A 15168-nucleotide genomic window follows, 5' to 3' on the forward strand; every position below is an offset into this window, starting at 1 on the left:
ACGAATTCTCGTAACATCTCGTTCTCTCTCTGCTTGATTTTGAAAATGTCGGATTTCCTTGTTGCTACCTTGATGGCTCCGGCATGTGCTTTTACGAAGGAGTTTGCTAGCATGGAGAACGAATCTATGGAGTTGGAAGCCAAGTTATGGTACCACATCATGGCCCCCTTTGAAAGCATTTCTCCAAATTGTTTCAGCAACACGAACTCGATCTCATCATTTTTTATGTCGTTGCCTTTTATTGCGCAGGTGTATGTAGTGACGTGTTCGTTAGGGTCGAGGGTGCCATTGTACTTGGGGAGTTCTGGCATTCTCAATTTTTTCGGGATAGGCTTCGGGGCTAATCTTCGAGGAACGGCCTCTGAATGAACTTCTTTGAATCCAAACCTTTGAGGACCGAGGGCGCACCTAGGATCTGATCGACCCTGGAGTTGTAGGTCTTGACTTTTTTGTTGGATACAATAATCATTCTCTCACCTGATTCGATCCTTTTGGTGAGGTCCTCGAGCATTTTTACGATGGCGGGGTCAGCCACTGACCCGTTGTTGCTTGATCTTTCGAGTGCTCGCTCGGCTGGGGGAGTCGTCTCTGGCGCCGCTGTGCTGGGGGTTCTCGGATGGCTTTGCAGCTGAGCAATGGCCAGTTGTTGTGCCTGCAACATTTCAAAAACAACATGAATACTAACTTCTTGTTATTCCTGGGCCGGGTTTTTTTAAGCTTCCTATTGGTCATTGTTCCATATGCTCCTGTCGGTGTGGGAAGTTTCATCGTCTTATTGTGCGTCCTGTGAATCTGTGTCCGTTAGGATTGGTCCGAGAACGATATTAGGATTTCGCGGAGGTGCTCAAGCGGCCAGGACAGTCACGCCATTTTACCCGTGATTTTCGAGGTTGTCATTCGCAACGTCGTTTACTGAGTCGGACATTTTGGCCTGAAGTCAAAGGATCTTGGACAAGAAAAAGTGTGAAAGCTGATGTGTATTTGTGTAATGAAAACCAGCAAGAAAATAATCACTATTATTTTTAGCCCTACGGTGGGTGCCAAACTGTTTACCGTGAAAATGGTAACAACAATTAAATTTATAAATGGGATTTTAAAAATATGTGATGTATTCCCGAGCTAGTTGTTAGAGCAGTTAATGCTAAAAATACTAAGTTTAACGATGAAATACGGGGTAAAAAGAGGTAGTAACCAAACAAAAGGTGGGGGCTATTGCCTGGATGCAGAGATGGTCGATGGGACCTCGGAGTCGGCATTAGTATCGATCTCGAACTATCGAGGATAGCAGGGGATGGGATAACAGTTAAAGATATAATTAGACAAGGCTCTTTCGGCCGATATTAAGTTATATAATGAAGAACAAGTTAAGAGGCGATGAACACGGAGACGGCCTCGAGCCAGTATCAAGTGATAAACAAGAAGAATGATTGAAGATAAATGGCTTTGAGCCAAGGGGAATAAGCAAATTAGAGAAGAGAGGAAGAGAGAAGATATTATTGCCCTTGAGTAGGACGATTGGAGCTACTTTACAAGATGTTGGTGACCCCCCTTTTATAGGAAGGGGACACCCAAACTAAGTACAAGATGTGTAGTATGACAAAAGAGAATGAGATGTGACAGCCTGTTAGCTTTACGTCGCATGTGGGCTGACGTCGAGCCGCTTGAGTAGATTTGATCGACCCCGGGTGCATTCCTCGGGGGGATTCCTGCGTTTGTCGGGGCTTCAGCCGATGTTATTCTTGGTAGGGCATTGACAGGTTTCAAGGGAAGCGACTGACCCGAGATCCCGTGTTTCCGGGGTCACTCTTCGAGGCATTATGTCAATGGGAAATCGGTCCCCCTGATTTCACCGCACACACCATTTTAATACGATTTCTAAGTGACTACGTAGTTGCCTACTGATTATAGGTTGTAAGCGGTTAAACCTATAGGCATGATATCTAGGTGATTTGAGCACGTGATTTTTGCCTCACATGAATTACTCCAAAAGAATTCTCAAAATTAGGTCATTTTCTTTAATTATGTGTTATTCTAGGAATTACTGTGCAATTTTCCGGATTGTTTGCATATTTTATGCATTTTAATGCATTGAAAATACAAAAAATACAGCATCTGCATTTAGAATTTAGTTTTACATTCTTACATTAATTAAGTAAATTATTGTTTTACAAAAATGAAAATTTCACAAAAAAATAACGTATTTGTGCATTTAGTGTTTTACATTCTTACATCTGCATTTTAGTGCATTTTACAAAAATTAAGGTCCGTCTCGGCTTTAAACACAAGTGGGAGTTTCAACTAAAACAAATGGGAAATGGGACTGAAATTCTAAGGTATTTATTTTTCTTTACTTTTTCTTTTGTTGTTTCATGGTTTGTCTGATTAAGTTTCGTTATAGTTCTGTCTTTTTCTATTACTTTCCTTTCTTTCTTCTCCATCGGACTTTTTCTTGGTCCAGTTTTCTTCTATCAGTCAACATATGGTTAAATAGTTTCGTCGATTAATCCGGTTTAATTGTAGTTCAGTAGTTCTGGTCAAATCGTTTGTTGTTATGCCAAGTTGTTTCATTTTTATGTGATGTTTAGTCCCCTACTCTGTGACTTGACTTGGCGTATGAATTTAGTTGTTCATTCAATGTATTTATAGTTTCATCTGCTCATATTTTGGTTTAGTGTAGAATTGTGTTAGTCTATTCCCTGAATCCTTAAACACTTCATCTTGGTTGCAATACTGTTCGTTCTGATCTGAGTTCAATTATTGTGTGAGTTTAGTGGTTTGAATCTGACTGTGGTTCTGTTTGAGTTTGGAGTCCAATCGAATTGAACTTGTGGTTAAATTCAGCTTTAGTTAATCAGTGATTAGGTTTCTTCTTTAAGAATTGGTTATAGCTGAAAGATGTAGCACAGATTAAAGGGGGTTAAGTTAGGATAGTAATCACAGGGGTTCCAGGGGGTAATTTGGGAATTGAAAACTTGAAGAAATGGGTAGTTTGAGTGTTCTGTCCACTAAGTACTAATGTACCATTAAAATAATGCATTTGTTTAATAATTAGTGGGGAACACAACATATTGGTATGGGGGTAATGATAAAAAGTTAAAGGGGCGCACATGAGAGGGAATAAACAGGCTGAAAAGTGCAAAATTTGAATAAAAAAGAGTTTAAACATTGGTCTTTAAATGGGGAAGACCTAGAGAAGAAAAGAGGAGAGATCAGTTTTTGGGTCAGTGTTAGAGAAATAGAGAGAGTTCTTGGGAGTTTCACCAGTCCTGAAGAAATCAACTGGTGAGAAAACATTTTAAGCCAGTTCTTCTTTAAGCAATCTGAGAGTTTGAAAATACTTAAAATACTGGAGATTCAGTCAGTCTCTTAGGGATCAGTTTGGAGAGTTTTAAGCTTGAAAAGAATAGAGAGAAATACTGAGAAGTTTCACTGTGTTATTGAAATTCTTTTCCTGCTTCAGTGATTTCATTTTCCTAATTAAAATACACTAGATTGATCTTGAGTGACTTTGAGTCCAGCTGAAGTGGTTACTGATTGAACTTTAGCCTATTGAAAGTTTCAAGTAGTTCTGGTCGTCTCTTTGAGTTCATTTGGTTTGTTTGGGTACTACTGTGGGTCAATCTTTTGGTTTCTGTTTGGTTTTTGGGTCATTGAATCATTCCTGGGTTGAAGAATAGTTGTGTTGTGGCTGTGTGAAATTCCTAATAACTGTTGACTGCCCTGCTGAGCTAACTGCTTCTACTTCCTATTGATTTCTGATTTCCAGGCACACAATTTGAACTCACCTTGATGTAACTGCAGATTTGAATGAAATGAAATCATATTTCCAGAGCCATGCTCATTTGGAATGCATGTGGCTATATTTGATCATCTGTTGAGTAGTATACATATTTAGTTCATCTAATTTATATTGTATTAAGGACTGTATAATTAGAACCATTTCTAAACTACTTAGACCAGCTGATTCATACTGAACCGTATTTGGACTGTGAGTATGTGGTTTTCTCAGACTTGTGTGAATACTCTTAGTTAAGCATTCAGTTATACTTATGTTCAGTAGAGCAATGTCTTAACTAGCTAAGGTTAACTCCAGTGGTCATTTCAAGTTGCTTCATGAAGCTATTCTAGTAAGTAATATAGTTGCAATAAAGTTATTTTAAGAAGCTATTTCAGTAGTAGTTAAGTTTGATTAAAATACTAGCTGAGTGTGCTAGGGAACATAAAGGATGTAAATAGCCAAACTATGTAATCAGGGTGGTAGTTCATATACTTGAGGTTACCTCATGAGCATTTTACTCAATCCAGTCGTTGCGTTTAATCTTGTCTGGGGTGCGAATTATTAAAAGTGGAAACTAAAATTCCAGTAAGTGTTTAGTCTTGTTTAAATTGGAGTTGTGGTTCATTTTGTCGAAAAGGGGCTGAGAGCCAATATTTAGGCGGTTTGGGCTTCAACGTGTGAACAAGGTGGCCTAGGTCCTGTTTCACATTAAATTCATTTGGACTTGGGCCCAGGCCTGTGAATGCCCTGCCCTTGTGCTTATTTGAGTCTTAATTTTTTAAAACGGGTTTCTTAAGTCATGTTAATTAATTAGACCCTTTTGCTTTATTTTAGAGAGACAAGTAAAAAAAAATCACCGTAGCTTTTAGGTTTGCCTTTTGAATGATAAAAATGAGATGAGCCTCGCTAAACAAACAAATAAATTTCGGGGCCCTCATTAAATGTATATATAAAAATACTTAGATTTCGGGATGGGCCGTTTAGCGAATTTCACGGTTTTTCCCCAAAGTAATAACGCGCTAGTCTCTTTAGGCGCGTATTTTAATAATGTTACCTTCCTAAACTCAGGTTTGCATTTATGTGACTCAAATCCAAATCTCAACAATTTAAAATATGTCAAAAACCACGGGTGCATTTATGTGACGTGGTTCAATACTTGCTTTAATGACGTTGCAATTTTCCTTTAAAAATAAATAAAAAGCGGTTGAAGTTAAAATTTGCACATAGGTTCAACATGTATTAAAATCAGATAAATAAGCTGAATATGACAGTTGAGCGACCGTGCTAGAACCATGAAACTCGGGAATGCCTAACACCTTCTCCCGGGTTAACAGAATTCCTTATCCGGATTTCTAGTTCGCGGACTGTAATACAGAGTCAATCTTTTCCTCGATTCGGGATTGAACCGGTGACTTGGGAAACCATAAATCTCTCAAGTGGCGACTCTGAATTAAATAATAAGTCCCATTTCGATTGTCCTTTAATTTGAAAAACTCTCCTTACGCCTTTGCGGGTGTAGGAAAAAGGAGGTGTGACAGCTCTGGCGACTCTGCTGGGGATCTGAACCCAGAATCTATGGTTCAGGGTTCAGAATTTGAGCTTAGATAAATTGTTATATTTGGCTTTATCTGATTTTGTTACATGTTTGGGCCTAATGTGCTAATTGATGCTTTTACCGCTTTGATATTATCTGAACTGTATATAAACTGTTACGAAACCCTTCTCTTCTCATCTTTGGGGATGTGCTCGCTGGTCGGGACTCCCTATTCTGTTAGTGTCATACCTTGAAATAAGAAAGAGGCTCGGACAAGTTACTAAGCCGGATGGCCTTTTGGTTCCCGGTACGTAGCCTCCTCCTCGACTCGAGTTGTCCGCTCGGGTACACAGTCTAGAACAAATACCCAGGTTATGAACCTAGAATAACTTAGCTTCATGCCGAATCTCGAGTAGGAACGTTTGTTTTCATCACGTGCATTTAACTTTGGAGGCTCAACACAGGGGTTGGGTCTGTCTAGGACAGGTGTACCAAAAATGACAAAAGACCATCCTGATGCATCTTACTTGCTACTTGTGCATTTGTTTGCTTCGGACTGGCATGTTGACCGGCTTTTGAATATTTCGAGGAAAGAGGGATAGAGGTACGAGGGTTAAAGAGAGTTAATCGCCTATTTTGAAAAAAAAAACAATGTCCAAATAGTGTCGAAACTCTGCCGAATTTTTGAGAAAATGAAAAAAAAAATGAAAAAGAAAAAAAAAAGAGAAAAAGAAAAAAAAAGTTTTGTTTATGAAAAATAGTTTTATTTGCCGATAAAAAAGAGTCTTGTTTTCAAAAGAAGTTTGTTTTATCAGACAGAACTACGCACGGTCTGATTCATGTAGGGACATGATACGTAGGCAATCTCTATAGGATTCGACCACCACTAAAAGGGAAAAGGAAAAATAAAGAAGGATAGAATAAAGAAAGTTTAAAAGAAGAGGCACAATTGTGAGAGGCCGGAATGACGCACGCAACCGAAGCAAATGCATGATAGAAATGGTTAATTTCCTAGGTGCATTGCATCCCAACGTGTAATTGCATATGTGTTAAACTCTAAAAACTAACAAGTTTGTTGTTTTCTAGAGAATTCAAGCAGTTAGTTTAATTAGAGGATACTGGCACATTATCATTACCAAACCAGATCGAAGGGACCAATACCGGAAATCATGTCTATCCCAGATGTCGACACTAGTGTTGAAGTAGAGGAGTTGGACGTCAATAAAATGAAAGAGGAGATGCTCAAGCTTAAGCAACATATGGCCGAAATGTACTAGGCCTGGTCCAAAGGGCAATCACTGCCAGCTTACCCTGCTAACCCTGCTTTTACCCCACCATTAGCTCAGTCTCAGGATCATCCCGCCACCGATCCAGGTTTTCCCATTTATCAACACTACCATGGCACTACTTCCCATATGCCACAAGCTCCACCACCAAAATCAATTCCATACCCTCCTCCGCCAATCACCCCTGTCTTTGTGGCATCTCCACCAGATGCACTCCATAAATCCCCGAGTGAACCTGTGTTCCAAGCTTAGGACAACCAGTATTATCCCCTGGAGCTTACCTTCAAAGCGCCCGAAACCTATCCATATGATCCACATTCTGACCTACCAGGGAAAGCAGAAAAACCGGTAAGAAATCCTGAACAGGAAGAGATGTTCAGAAAAATGAAAAGCATAGAACAATCCTTCAGGGATATGAGAGGGTTAGGAGGTCAGGTAAGTGTAGCTTACAAAGACTTGTGTTTGTTACCAAATGTACAACTACCGGTGGGGTTCAAAATGCCCAAATTCAACTTGTACAACGGACACGGTGATCCGGTGGCTCATCAGAGAGGTTTTTGTAGCAAGATGAGGGGAGCAGGCGGAAGGGATGAATTACCGTATTTCAGCCAAAGTTTGAGTGGATCGGCGTTAGAATGGTACACCAGACAAGATCATGGCAGGTGGTACACATGGGACGATTTGGCCCAAGCATTCGCATGTCACTTTCAATATAATCTTGAGATCATTCCGGACCGACTATCCCTGACCAAACTGGAAAAGAAGCGCAATGAAAGCTTTAGAGAATATGGTTTCTGGTGGAGGGAGAAAGCAGCAAGGGTAGATCCCCCAATGAAACAGAGCGAGATGGTTGATTACTTTTTGCAGGCTTTGGAGCCGGCCTACTTTGGTCATCTAGTGTCCGCAATTGGCAAATCTTTTAATGAGGTTGTAAAAATGGGAGGCATGGTCGAGGAGGGGCTTAAGTCCAACAAGATCATGAGTTATTAAGCGATCAAGGCAACCACCCAGGCCATTCAAAGCGGCACTGGGGGTGTACTTGGGAAAAAGAAGAAATAATATGCCACGACTGTTGAGTCCGGAGCCTGGTTCGAATCTAGAGGCACGTCACCCTACTATAGCCAATCACGACCCTACCACCAAAATTACCCCCACACTTCATATGGCCCTCCACAGCACTACTACCCACCGCCAGATCCCCATTTTTCCGTCCATCATGCACAAGCCTATACCCAAACCCCGGCACACGCACAATGGCGTGCGCCGGCTCCACAAAATCCATACCCAGCTCCACAAAACACATATCCACCCCCAAGGGCCTACAGAAATCCCCTCGGGACAGGTTTCCGACCAAACCAAGCCCTCAAGAATGAGAGGTCACAGAAGCAAAAGACTTTCACTCCACTGGGGGAATCATATACCAGTCTTTTCCACAGGTTGAGGCAGTTGGGCATGTTGAATCCAATTGAGCCTAAAATGCCAAATCCTCCCCCTAGAAATCTTGACCACTCGGTGAGTTGTGAGTACTGTTCAGGGGGCCCTGGGCATGATACAGAGAAGTGTTGGAAACTAAAAATAGTTGTGCAAAAGCTTATTGATACTCATCGGATCGAGGTTCAAGCCCCAAAAGCACCAAATATCAATCAGAATCCACTACCATCTCACCATAAGACACATATGATTGAGTTGATACACAAAGAGAGGGATCCCAGGAAGCCCTCACAGACGGTAATGATGATCCGTTCCAGCGAAACTAGCTCAAAGGAAAAAGTAACCAGTGGGAAATCAGTGGCCCAGTTGAGAGGGGTAGATGATAAGCCAGCTGTGGTAGCCGAGAGAGGGTCATCAAGCATTGTTGCAGTGAAACCAGAGAAAGCTAAAGTGGTAGTGCCAGGGGTTGCAAGTAAACCTATTGTGGTCGTGAAGGGTGCTCGCACAGAGCCTGTTATTATAAAACCAGTAACTCAGCTTCCAGTAATCAACAGCAAGGCTGTTCCTTGGAATTATGAATGGGTGACGGTGATTTACAAGGAGAAAGAAGTCAGAGAAGAATTCTGTGAAGCGCAAGGTTTGACTCGCTCAGGAAGGTGTTTTACTCACGAGGAGTTAAGAAGAGCTAAAGATAATACAACGCCGGTAAAGAAAGCTGTAACTAAAGAAGAGGCAGAGGACTTTTTGAGAAAAATGAAAGTGCATGACTATTCTGTTGTAGAACAGTTGAGGAAAACGCCCGCTCAGATCTCATTACTCTCGTTGCTAATCCATTCATATGAGCACTGTCAGTCACTGATGAAAATCTTGAATGAGGCTCATGTTCCCGATAAGATCTCAGTAAACCATCTGTAAAAGATACCCAACAAGATTTTTGAAGTAAACAGAGTCACTTTTTCCGATGATGAATTACCGGTAGAGGGTACTAAGCATAACAAAGCCCTTTACCTAACAGTGAAATGCGAGGATGTCGTGGTTACCCGGGTATTGGTTGACAATGGTTCAAGCGCGAATATCTGTCCTCTCTCCACTCTAATCAAGATGAAAGTAGAAGATGAGAGGATCCATAAGAACAGTATCTGTGTGCGGGGATTTGACGGCGGATGCAAAGACTCAGTCGGGGACATAATGCTGGAACTAACCATAGGTCCAGTGGAATTCACAATGGAATTCCAAGTGCTGGATATAGCTGTTTCCTACAATTTGCTATTAGGGCGACCATGGATTCACGCCGCTAAAGCGGTGCCATCAACACTCCATCAGATGGTCAAGTTTGAATGGGACATACAAGAAATAGTGGTGCACGGCGAAGATAATTTGTGCGCTCACAACAACACCATTGTGCCATTCATTGAGGTGGAAGATGACAAGGGACCATGGGTCTACCAAGTTTCTGACGCAATGTCAGTCGAGAAAGTTCCAGAGGGGAAATATATCCCAAATCCGAAGATAAACGCCGCATCAGTCATGGTAGCGTATGAAATGTTGAAGAATAGTTTTGTACCAAGAAAGGGTTTGGGATCAGCGTTGCAAGGCATCATACAACTCGTGTCTCTTCCTGAAAACTTGGGAACATTTGGTCTGGGATTCAAGCCCACAGTCGCAGACATAAAAAGAGCCAGGAAATTGAAATAGAGGACATGGGTCCTTCCAAAGCCGGTCCCTCGTCTTTCCAGATCATTTGTCAAGTCCGGTACAAGGAGTCGCCCAGTGACAGCAATTCCTGGTTCTGTGATAAATCCTGACAATGAGTTGATTGAAAGATTTGAGAAGTTGTTCGACAGTGTGAACATGGTGGAAATTGTAGAGGGTTCTAGCAACACGGAAGTGCAATTTGTCGGGCCAAAAACAAAGCTTAATAATTGGAAGGCTACTCCTCTCCCTACTCGGAAGGAGTCTTGGTAGTTTGCTTTGATTTTCCTTTAAGTTTGTATGGATTATTCCAGGGTTGTAATCCAGATTTCATTTTTTCAGTCTGTTTGAGTGTGCAAACCTTGTTATCTTTTATCATTCGATGAAATAAAATTTCCCTTTCTTCATCATTCCTGATGGTTTTCCTTTTTGCTTTTGTTTTCTTCTCTATACAGTTCTTTTTACGCTGGTTCTAATGATATGGCATGCATAAGGAATCCTCAGCCCAGTCTTAAAAATCAATCTGATTCCGAAATGTTAGTTCAAGAAGTAGATTGTGATTACGAATCAGAATATGATGATGAGGATGAAGCCTTCGAAGAAATTAGTAAGGAGTTGATTCACTTCGAAGAAAAACCAACCCCAACCTGAATGATACAGAAGCCGTCAATTAAGGGGACACAGACAATGTTCGAGAGACTAAAATAAGTGTCCACCTCGAGCCAAAAATTCGGGAGGAGTTAATCAAAGCACTCGTCGAGTACAAAGATGTTTTTGCGTGGTCATATGACGACATGTCGGGTTTAAGCACTGATTTAGTGGTCCACAGATTGCCCACTGATCCGGCGTTTCCCCCCGTCAAGCAAAAGCTGAGGAAATTCAAAACTGATATGAGTGTGAAGATTAAAGAAGAAGTTACCAAGCAGTTGGATGCAAAGGTTATTCGGGTCACCTGATATCCTGTTTGGTTGGCTAATGTCGTGCCCGTACCGAAGAAGGATGGCAAGATCAGAGTATGCATCGATTACCGCAATCTCAACAAACCAAGTCCGAAGGATACCTTCCCATTACCCAATATACACATTTTGATCGATAATTGTGCCAAGCGTGAGATTGGATCTTTTGTGGATTGTTATGTCGGGTATCATCAGATTCTAATGGATGAAGAAAATGCAGAAAAAACGGCGTTCATCACGCCATGGGGAACTTATTGCTGCCCAGTAATGCCATTTGGTTTGAAGAATGCTGGGGCAACTTATATGAGGGCGATGACTACTGTATTTCATGATATGATACACAAGGAGATTGAGGTATACGTAGATGATATGATCATAAAATCAAAGCATCAGGCCGACCACGTCGGGGATTTGAGGAAATTCTTCCAGAGGCTTCGCAGGTACAACCTCAAGCTTAACCCCGCCAAGTGTGCATTTGGTGTTCCATCCAGAAAATTGTTGGGATTCATAGTAAGCCAGCGAGGCATCGAGTTGGACCCATCAAAGATCAAAACCATACAAGAATTTCCACCTCCGAGGAACAAGACTGAAGTGATGAGTCTGTTAGGAAGGTTGAACTATATCAGCAGGTTTATCGCTCAGCTCACGACGACTTGAGAGCCTATTTTCAAGTTGCTGAAGAAGGACGTTGGGGTCAAGTGGACTAATGAGTGTCAAGAAGCATTCGATGAGATAAAGGGATACTTGTCTAACCCGCCTGTGCTAGTACCTCCAGAACTAGGGAGACCTTTGATTCTTTACTTGACTGTCCTGGAAAATTCATTTGGTTGTGTACTGGGGCAGCATGATCCCACCGGCAGGAAATAACAAGCCATCTACTATCTTAGTAAGAAGTTCACGGCTTATGAGGTTAAGTATACTCATCTGGAAAGGACATGTCGCGCCCTAACTTCGGTGGCACAGAAGTTGAAACATTATTTGTCATCCTACACTACTTACCTCATTTCACGCTTGGACCCAGCTACCGAAACTTTCCGAACTACATTGACCTGATTCCTTTATAGCCAAGGATATGTAGGAAACCTTTGAAGCAGAGGTTCGGTCAAATCTTTCAAAAAATGCTTCCCACGGAGTATTTGAACGGGCTAAAATCGCTCATATCCGCTCACTTTATCTTTGCACGAAAACTCTTCATGTTTCCGGGCAAAGAGGGGCAGCTGTGAGCACGTGATTTTTGCCTCACATGAATTACACCAAAAGAATTCTCAAAATTAGGTCCTTTTCTTTAATTATGTGTTATTCTAGGAATTACTGTGCAATTTTCCGGATTGTTTGCATATTTTATGCATTTTAATGCATTGAAAATACAAAAAATATAGCATCTGCATTTAGAATTTAGTTTTACATTCTTACATTAATTAAGTAAATTGTTGTTTTACAAAAATGAAAATTTCACCAAAAAAATAATGTATTTGTGCATTTTAGTGTTTAATGTCAAATTTTGTGATTTTTCTTTTAATTTTAATTTAATTTGGTATTTAATTATTTGTGATAGGTATTATTAAAGTTAATTAATCTTTTTAAAGTTAATTAGGGTTTTTAAAAAAAATTTAATTAGGGTTTTAGTTTAAATTTTTGGAAGAAAAGAAAATGGAAATGATTAAATAAAAGAGGGGCAAAATCTATTGGGCTATTTCTCATTTTACCCAGGCCCAAGCAAAATCCACCCCAATACCCGCCCCAAATCAGCGCAAAACCTGTTCCCCACCCGGTCCAACCCCAGTTGAAACCAAACGATGGCGTTCCTCATTAGTGAAGTGATCCAGGCCGTTGATCGTGAATGATCGAATGGCCAAGATCAAATCCCCACCCCACTATATATTTCTAAAACCATACCCCGCCCCCCCAAGCCAAACCCCCCCTCACCTCTTCGTCTCCAAACCTCAGAGACCAAATGCATCTGCCACCCTTCACCACCGTGCTCCGCCCACCAAAAAGCGCCTCACGGCGGTTCCGGTGGTCCAAATAGCCCCAAAATTACGTCACAGCCTCCCCACGACGTCCTCTTTCCAAATCCTGAATCAGTTTTCTTCTAATCAGTACCAGACTCGAATCTTAGATCGAATAATGGAACCAAACCCTAATCCGTTCAATGGCCACCAAACTCACACTTTTTCACCACTAGACCACCATCGTCCCAAGTCCCCTACTAGTTTTGCGCGAATCACAGCGGAGTTGGTCGAATCTCAAAACGAAAGAGCGAACCCTAAAGGGAAAGAATTGAGGTCGTGGTCGACCTTACTCATGTGTTCTCAGTCGAGAACACTCGATTAAGGTCCGTCTCGGCTTCAAACACAAGTGGGAGTTTCAATTAAAACAAATGGGAACTCGGACTGAAATTCTAAGGTATTTATTTTTCTTTACTTTTTCTTTTGTTGTTTCATGGTTTGTCTGATTAAGTTTCGTTATAGTTCTGTCTTTTTCAATAACTTTCCTTTATTTCTTCTCCATCGGACTTTTTCTTGGTCCAGTATTCTTCTATCAGTCAACATATGGTTAAATAGTTTCGTCGATTAATCCGGTTTAATTGTAGTTCAGTAGTTCTGGTCAAATCGTTTGCTGTTATGCCAAATTGTTTCATTTTTATGTGATGTTTGGTCCCCTACTCTGTGACGTGACTTGGCGTATGAATTTAGTTGTTCATTCAATGTATTTACAGTTTCATTGGGCTATTTCTCATTTTACCCAGGCCCAAGCAAAATCCACCCCAATACCCGCCCCAAATCAGCGCAAAACCTGTTCCCCACCCGGTCCAACCCCAGTTGAAACCAAACAATGTTGTTCCTCATTAGTGAAGTGATCCAGGCCGTTGATCGTGAATGATCGAATGGCCAAGATCAAATCCCCACCCCACTATATATTCCTAAAACCATACCCCCCCCCCAAACCAAACCCCCCCTCACCTCTTCGTCTCCAAACCTCAGAGACCAAATGCATCTACCACCCTTCACCACCGTGCTCCGCCCACCAAAAAGCGCCTCACGGCGGTTCCGGTGGTCCAAATAGCCCCAAAATTACGTCACAGCCTCCCCACGACGTCCTCTTTCCAAATCCTGAATCAGTTTTCTTCTAATCAGTACCAGACTCGAATCTTAGATCGAATAATGGAACCAAACCCTAATCCGTTCAATGGCCACCAAACTCACACTTTTTCACCACTAGACCACCATCGTCCCAAGTCCCCTACTAGTTTTGCGCGAATCACAGCGGAGTTGGTCGAATCTCAAAACGAAAGAGCGAACCCTAAAGGGAAAGAATTGAGGTCGTGGTCGACCTTACTCATGTGTTCTCAGTCGAGAACACTCGATTAAGGTCCGTCTCGGCTTCAAACACAAGTGGGAGTTTCAATTAAAACAAATGGGAACTCGGACTGAAATTCTAAGGTATTTATTTTTCTTTACTTTTTCTTTTGTTGTTTCATGGTTTGTCTGATTAAGTTTCGTTATAGTTCTATCTTTTTCAATAACTTTCCTTTATTTCTTCTCCATCGGACTTTTTCTTGGTCCAGTTTTCTTCTATCAGTCAACATATGGTTAAATAGTTTCGTCGATTAATCCGGTTTAATTGTAGTTCAGTAGTTCTGGTCAAATCGTTTGCTGTTATGCCAAATTGTTTCATTTTTATGTGATGTTTGGTCCCCTACTCTGTGACGTGACTTGGCGTATGAATTTAGTTGTTCATTCAATGTATTTACAGTTTCATCCGGTCGTATTTAGGTTTAGTGTAGAATTGTGTTAGTCTATTCCCTGAATCCTTAAACCCTTCATCTTGGTTACAATATTGTTCGTTCTGATCTGAGTTCAATTGTTGTGTGAGTTTAGTGGTTTGAATCTGACTGTGGTTCTGTTTGAGTTTGGAGTCCGATGGAATTGAACTTGTGGTTAAATTCAGCTTTAGTTAATCAGTGATTAGGTTTCTTCTTTAAGAATTGGTTATAGCTGAAAGATGTAGCACAGATTAAAGGGGGTTAAGTTAGGATAGTAATCACAGGGGTTCCAGGGGGTAATTTGGGAATTGAAAACTTGAAGAAATGGGTAGTTTGAGTGTTCTGTCCACTAAGTACTAATGTACCATTAAAATAATGCATTTGTTTAATAATTAGTGGGGAACACAACATATTGGTATGGGGGTAATGATAAAAAGTTAAAGGGGCACACATGGGAGGGAATAAACAGGCTGAAAAGTGCAAAATTTGAATAAAAAAGAGTTTAAACATTGGTCTTTAAAAGGGGAAGACCTAAGAGAAGAAAGATGATAGATTAGTTTTTGGGTTAGTGTTAGAGAAATAGAGAGAGTTCTTGGGAGTTTCACCAGTCCTGAAGAAATCAGCTGGTGAGAAAACACTTTAAGCCAGTTCTTCTTTAAGCAATCTGAGAGTTTCAAAACACTTAAAATACTGGAGAGTCAGTCAGTCTCTTAGGGATCAGTTTG

The sequence above is a fragment of the Nicotiana tabacum genome, chromosome 16, assembly GCF_000715075.1.
Source record: "Nicotiana tabacum cultivar K326 chromosome 16, ASM71507v2, whole genome shotgun sequence".
In the NCBI taxonomy this organism is placed as follows: Eukaryota; Viridiplantae; Streptophyta; class Magnoliopsida; order Solanales; family Solanaceae; genus Nicotiana; species Nicotiana tabacum.